Genomic DNA, 8,242 nt, shown 5'->3' on the forward strand with positions numbered 1-8,242 from the left:
AATTGCAAGACAACGCTCTGGCTCTTTGGGCTGATACTTACAGATTTCCTGAGGCAATAATGGCCAGTAGCAACACAGATCTAGGGATAAAACCCTGGTATTGCAACCTATAGAAAGCCTTCTTGCCAAACGTGGCCAAAAGCACACCCACCTGGCTCATTCTGGCTCTGAAACATGTTCAGGCAAGCCTAAAGAATCAGATCTACTAGCTTCTGCCCCATTGTCTGATTCAGAGTAATTTTGAGGCTTTTTTTGTCCATCCAGGACAGTATCACATGAGAAGGAGCATTTGGGAGTGTCACCTTAAGCCTGTATTTTTTTTTATCTGAAGCTCACATTTCAAAGGCCTCAGCTCCTGTATTTCAAAAGAAGCCAATTGCCTCACACTTCATTGAGAGTCATTGAGAAGGCTGACATTCTCAATGACTTGTTTACCTCAGTCTTCACTGGCAAGGGCTCCAGCCACACTCCCAGAATGATGGAAGATAATGACAGGGCAAAGCCTTCAACACTGTCCCACATGATATCATGGCCTCCAAGCTGGTCCAGTATGGGTTTGATGGATGGACCATTCAGTGGATAAAGAACTGGCTTGATGGCCTCACCCAAAGGTGTGACTGTCAATGGGTCCATGTTGAAGTGGAGGTCAGAGACAAGTGGAGTCCCTTAGGGATCAATACTGGGAGCAGTCTTGTTTAACATCTTTGTTGGTGACATGGACAATGGCATTGAGTGCACCCTCAGCAGGTTTGTTGATGACACCAAGCCGTGTTGTGCAGCAGACATGCTGAAGGGAAGGGATGCCATCCAGAGGGGCCTTGACAGGCTGGAGAGTCGGGACCGAGCCAACCTTAAGAGGTTGAAGAAAACCAAGTACAAGGTCCTGCATCTGGGTAGGGGCAATCCCAAGCACCGATATAAGCTGGGCAGTGACTGACTTGAGAGCAAACCCTGAAGAAAAGGGCTTCAGGATGCTGGTGGATGAGAAGCTCAGCATGAGCCATCTTCTTGTGGTCTTCCAATATCTTAAGGGGATCTACAAGAAAGCTGGGGAGGGACTTTTTAGGGTATCAGGTAATGATAGGACTAGGGGGAATGGAACATAACTAGAAATGGGTAGATTGAGATTGGATGTTAGGAAGAAGTTCCTCCCCATGAGGGTGGTGAGACAATGGAACAGGTTGCCCAGGGAGGTGGTAGAAGCCCCATTTCTGGAGGTTTTTAAGGCCAGGCTGATGTGGCTCTGAGCAATCTAGTGTGAGGTGTCTCTGCCCATGGCAGGGGGATTGGAACTAGATGACCACTGAGGTCCCTTTCAACCCTAAAAATTCCATGATTCTATGATTTCAAAAATAAGGCTTCATTTTTTTTATAGATCGTCTGGATTCTTATGAGCTTGCTACCTGTTTTGGAATACTTGGCAGTTTCTGACATGGTGCAGAATAGATTGTTTCACCGTGTGCTGTTTTAGAACTTTTTTCTTTACTTACCATGTAAGCTAAAAATACATAAAAAAGAAAGTTACGGTCTTAGGTGTGAGAGAGTGGCTTTGGTGGCCATAAAAGGTAATTTGAGGAGATTTGAAGGACACTAGACCATTTGTGCAGCTGCAGATGTCCAAACACTCTGAAAGAAAGAATAACTGTATTACACAAGCATGACTTTGTAAAAGCTCTTGTATAAATAGCCCTAAGAACTTCACTTTGGGGCCCATGGTTTTTCAGAATGATACCCCCATGTGCTTTATTTAGCACTAAATAAATGGAAATGCTGCTTCTTGTCTAAGAAGTTTTGTAGTTCTGGCATAAGGATCATTAAGTTTATACTCTAAGAAAGCTATTATTTCTCTCTTTTTTTTTTTTTTTGTTTTGTTTTGTTTTGCTTGTTTGTTTTTTAGTATATATTTTTAATGTAAATTCTTGGTTATAGTGAACTCAAGCTTTGATCTTCAGCATCAACTAAGAGCGTAAGTTGAAGATATTGTTTGAAAAACAGCTTTTGCAAAATATCTAATACGTGTGCAACATGTTTCCAGAGAACACTGAAGTTTGAAGCAGAAGGATAGAGCACAGCTGTCAGCCTGGAGTATTTCCTAATGAGCTGAGACTGGCATGTATTTTAACACTTGATCTTTTGTCCACAATGACATGCCTGTTTTTTTTTTTTTGGAGTGTGTTTTGATCATAGATTACTCCTCTTTCAGAGTTTTGCTATGCTGTGGAATTACAGGATCAGCTACTGCACAAAATGTTATGATTACTTTGGAAGAAAAAGCATTTAATGGTGACATCTGTTCTCACATAATATCTAAAATTATATATTCATTATTTCTCACCAAAGTAAATTGGCTCTTAATTCAGTAACAATGTGGGCTTTTTGTAACCAGGAAGCTCAGAGAAGCAGACAGCCCCCAGCCAGGTTCCAGTTTGTCTTGCAAGGGTGGCAGGGGCAGGTGTGGAGTGAGCCCCAGCCACTGTGAGCTATTTAAACACCCAAAAATCAGACCTGAGGATCAATCGCTTAGAACAGCCTAGTGATCACCATTGCAAATAGTCAACAATCGCTTTTCTACAACACTTTCAGCTACAAAGCCCTTGGAGATAAAAGCTTTCCCCATGTCTGTGCTACAGCAACAAGCTGCAAAACCTAACAGAAAGTGAAACTGTATACTCTTTCAGCTTTCACCTGTTTAACAACATTTTGATTTTGTTTAAATCCCCACGTGTGCTGCATGGCACCGTGATCTGTGGATTATAAACACAGCAACATAGAACAGAACTAAATCTATTTGCAGCGAATATCCTAGCAAATCTGATTTTTATAAGCAGCTGTTAAAAGGTCTGTTGCCATAGGGAATTCTATAGTCCCCTGACTTGTGGGCAAAGCCAACATGTTGCCAATGTTTTGTATTTTTTCTTTACAGTTTAAATTACTGTTTGTTGTTTCTGGGTTTTTTTACTAATATTGTCTAAATTGTTACATGTTTCTGCTGGTAAGATATCTGTTCCACAAGTGAATATTTTGAACCAGTAATTAGGTTTTATTAATATGTTCTGCAGGATTTTTAATTAATAGAGTTATTAATATTTTTATTAATCATTTCACCTTTTAAATATTAATAACCATAACTATAACAGCCTGTCTGGATGACGTGAACTAGACAAGCTCCCATAGCTGCTGTTGATTGGTTTCCCTAGCAGAGTGTTGCTTTTGGTGAAAACAGGTTCACCAAGAATAGCAAATCTATTCTTCAGGGGCACCTGGTGGGGTTCAGTGGCTATTGAGGTGCCACACCTGCCACACTTGGGAGGAATTTGTCTCCAGATCTGAGTCATCCTGTTTGGGAAACTGGCAAGAGGGTAGGGAGCCCTGAGTGTTCTGACTTCTACACAGCTGTTGGGACTATTTGAGGGATGGTAGAGTCTGATTTGACCAGTCCACATCCATCTCACACTCCATAATAGTCTGAAGCCTTTCAACTTCCTCCTTCAACTCAGCCACTAGGCTAAGAAGGTCATTCACCTGCTCATGGCAGACACAAGTGTAGTCCCTGCAGACTGCCATTAGAAGCAAGAGATGCCAGCACTCCCCACAGCCATGAGCCTGGACACCTCCATGTTTATGTTGGACCTCAGTCTGGATTGACACAATTCTTTTGGAAACAGCTTTAGGCTGAGTTGCAACCATTGTTGTTCTGCTCTCCCTGTGCTCCAGGGCTGTTTAAATAGCCCATGGTGGCTAAGGCTTGGCCCATGCCTGTTCCCACCTCCCTCACAAGAGAAACTGGAACCCAGTTGGGGTCTGCCTGCTTCTCTGAGCTTCCTAGTTACAGAAAGCCCACATTGTTGCTGAATTAAAAACCAAAACCAACAAAACCAAACATGAACCAAAACCAAAACCAGACAAACCAAAACCAAAACAAAAAACCCCAAAACCACTGATTTCTTGGTCTTTTCTTGGGACTGACTATTTGCAATGGTGATCACTAGGCTGTTCTAAGTGATTGATCCTCAGATCTGATTTTTGGATGTTTAAATAGCTCACAGGGGCTGGGGCTCATTCCACACCTGCCCCTGCCTCCCTTGCAAGACAAACTGGAACTTGGCTGGGGGCTGTCTGCTTCTCTGAGCTTCCTGGTTACAAAAAGCCCATATTGTTGCTGAATTAAAAAAAACACACTGACTGGTTGCTATGGTGGTCTCCCAGCTCTTCTAAACAATTGATGCCACCTCTGAGATAGACATGGGTAATCCTTGATAATTTACTCCACTGCTTTTAACATCACCATTAACAGACAAATGTTATTTGCAGTATTTTTAAATATTTCAATGGGGAAAAAAAAAGAAAAAATAGATGTAGCCTTAAAAATTAATGAGATTGTGATAGTGATGCAGATGTTTGCTGGCATGTCCAGAGAAGGGCCCCAAGGATGATCAGAAGCTTGAAGAACCTATCCTGTGAGGACAGGCTGAGAGAGTTGGGGTTTTTTTTTTTTAGTTTAGAGAAGAGCAGGAGACCTTATTGTGCCCTTCCAATATCTGAAGGGGATCTACAAGAAAATTGGTGAAGCACTTTTTAGAGTAGTGATAGGACCAGGGGGAATGGATCCAAGCTAAAGGAGGGTAGATTTAGATTAGATGTCAGGAAGAAGTTCTTTACCATAAGGGCAGTGAGACACTGGAACAGGTTGCCCAGGGAGGTGGTGGAAGCCCCATCTGTGGAATCTTTTAAGGATGGGCTGGATGTGGTCCTGGGCAACCTGATATGATATGGAGGATGTCCCTGCCCATGTCAGGGGGGTTGGAACTAGATAATCCTTGAGGTCCCTTCCAACCCTCACAATTCTATGATTAGGTATTTAAAAAACACCTTGTCTAATAAAGTATGTATGCAATTACTGCATACAAGTTGATTTTTCTAATAATCTTTACACTAAGGCTGTGCAGAACTGCCAATATATTCACATTGTAGTGCAAAATAAAATCCATCATAACTGTAGACTGTCAGTTTGTAATTCAAACCAAATCTTCTAGTCTTCACAGTCTAATATGTGACCAAGCACCTCAACACTCCCATTCAATTAGATTTCTCCTCAGATGGATACCTCCAAAGAAGCAGTAGTTTAATTCCAGTAGGCAGTTAGGCATCACACAGCCTTTCATTTACTCTCCCAAAGGGGGATGGGGAAGAGCTGAAATGGTAAAAGTGAGAAGGTTCATGCAGTTTAACAGGTAAAACAAAAGTTGCACTTGCAAGCAAATAAAAAGAAGACATTAATTCATCAGTGCCCATCATCAGGCAGATGCTTAGCTATCTCCAGAAAAGTAGGGCTCTGTCACATATAATGGTTACTTGGGAAGACAAATTACATCACTCAAAATGTTCTCTCGTACTCCTTACCCCTCTCCCTCTCTCCCGCCAGGATTTATTGCTAGGCATATCATATGGTATGGGATAGTCCTTTGGTCATTTTGTCTTGATCCCGAATTCAGGAACGAGACATGGTTCCTTTGAACATTACTATGAATGAAATTAAGACACAAACTAGGGCATATATCAAAATGAGACTTGCAAACAAAACAGAGAAAGAAGGAGGGAGAGAGAAAGAGAGAGAGAACGGAGAGGATGGGAGAGAGAGTTACCGGCCTGAGTCCTTCTTCATCAGGGAGGTAGGTAGAGGCTCCTGGGCTGCTGAAGATGGTGTTCTGTTGTCCTTCAGCTGAGGTTCCTCCAGATTTTTATGTCCTGGGTAGTGTTTCTCCAGCTTCACAGAATCACAGAAATGTTCAGGTTGGAAAAGAACCTCTGGATCACCAAGTCCAACCAATAACCTACAAGGTTCACCCCTAAACCATATCCCCAAGCACCACATCCAAATTACCTTTAAACACATCCAGGGTTGGTGACTCAACCACCTCCCTGTGCAGCTCATTCCAATGCCTGACCACTCTTGCCATGAAAAAAATTTTCCTAATGTCCAGTCTAAACCTGCCCAGACATAGCTTGAGGCCATCCCCTCTTGTTCTATCACTAATTGCCTCGGAGAAGAGACCAGTAACAGCCTCTCCACAATGTCCGTTCAGGTAGTTGCAGAGAGCAATGATGTGTCCCCTCAGCCTCCTCTTTTTCAAACTCAGAAGCCTCAGCTCCTTCAGTCTTTTGTCATAAGGTTGATTGCCCAGGCCCTTCACCAGCTCTGTTGCCCACCTCTGCACTCGCTCCAGCACATCAACATCTCTCTTCTACTGAGGTGCCCAAAACTGGACACAATACTCAAGGTGTAGCCTGACCAGAGCTGAGTACAAGGGGGGAACAACTGTCTCCCTACTTCTGCTGGACACAGCATTTCTAATACAAGCCAAGGCACACTGCTTGTTGCTTGTTGATCAGAACCCTGAGGTCCATTTCTGCTAGACAGCTTTCTAGCCATACTTCCCCAAGCCTGATGCATTGTTTGGGGTTGTTGTGACCCAAGTGCAGGACCTGGCATTTGGCCTTGTGATATTCCCAGTGATGTTTATCTTATTTTAAGTTGGCATAACTCAGGATTTTTATACTGTTCCTGAGTCATTCATTGTAGCCCCCTCCTGGTCCATGCCCTTGTCATATTACAATGTATGTGTGACAACCAGGTGACTCTCAGTGGACTTACAGGGGTTGATACAGAGTGACCTCCACCTCTCTTTGCCATCCACCACATCCCATGGAAAATTGTTATCTCAGTGGACAGACTTGACACATCAAGTGAGTTGTTCTTATCTTTGTGAGACACTTCTTGCATTCTTAATGTAATCATCATGCTCACAAGGTGATTTGTGCATTCAGGAGATGATTCCCACACAGCTGCATTCAGCCTACTTGCTGTTGGGGCAACATAAGGATCAAAAAAATCTTGATGCTGTGTGAGCACAGCTCAGCAGTAGCTAAAACATGGATGTGCAATCAATACTGAATTAATCACAAATCCAAAACATAGCACCATACAAGATACTGTCAAGAAAATTAAATCCAGAAAAATCAAGTACAGTACTTGAACCAGTTGTGCTTTCATCATTATTGTTGCATTTTAATTTGACACTACTCTTTTTGCAGTGTATTGAAGCCACACTCCTATCAATTTATTCCTGGTGGTTCTACACAATGATGTCTCAAGGCATCCAGAGCTGTTTCCCATCAACAGGATAATTTTCTCTACATGTACTGTTACTGGTGTCCTTCTCTCTCCCCAGCAGAGTGGTGTCACTCTTCGCTGCTCTGTTCTGTGTATCTGTTGGGAAAGTGTTATGTCGTGCTGCCACCCAGGGGAAAGAAGGCAGACAAGCATCAGTCAATGTGTGCTTGTGCTCAACCACAGCAAATTCCTGGCATCAGAAAACACATTTCTGTTACTAGAGGTAACAGAGGAATGACTGAGTGACAGCCCTTTGAAGGATTTAGCAGCTGACTAAAAATGCAACTGTACAAGTTGAGAAGGGCAAGTGTAATACACTTCAGATTAAAAGCATTATTTAACTAAATACTTTTGAAATTATGTTTGCCTGTCACAATTTTTTAAATGAAGTAGGATTTTTTATTTTTTATTTTTTGGAGAATGGTTGTATTTCATGTGAATTTGGGGGTTTTATGCTCATTTATTTATTTGTCTTATAATTAAAATTCAAGCTTATAATATCCTTAGTTGTTTTTTCAGAAATATTCAAAAACCTGAAGGTGGATTTATTTTGCTGCCTATTTGTTACAGTTAAGGTTCATAAGGATGAATGGAAATTCATAGAATTGTTAAGGTTGGAAGGGACCTCAAGGATCATCTAGTTCCAACCCCCCTGCCATGGACGGGGACACCTCACACTAGATCAGGTTGCTCAGACCCACATATGCTGTCATCTCTTTCAAAAGCAATTTATTAAGTATACCAGCTAAAATTACTTATATATATATATATTATTTCATATCACAGCAAAACATGATATACTTACACACATTCTGTCAACCCCAATAGATATTTTATCATGCAATGAAATATAATCCAGACTCCAAGATGGCAAGTAACCAACTATTAGCAGGCATCTCCGTGATGACAATGGAGGTTGGTTGCCACACCACATTGTATCTGGATCTATTATAAACCGACATGCATCCTGTCATGTAGGGCCAGTACATGCCAGAAGGCAGGGAAAGCATGCCCCTTGGCTATGTACTTTATAAGCACCACTATGCTTGTGCTAGAACAGAAGGGTGATTG

The sequence above is a fragment of the Melanerpes formicivorus genome, unplaced genomic scaffold, assembly GCF_026170545.1.
Source record: "Melanerpes formicivorus ecotype bairdi unplaced genomic scaffold, bMelFor1.0.p_v2 SCAF_1, whole genome shotgun sequence".
NCBI lineage: Eukaryota > Metazoa > Chordata > Aves > Piciformes > Picidae > Melanerpes > Melanerpes formicivorus.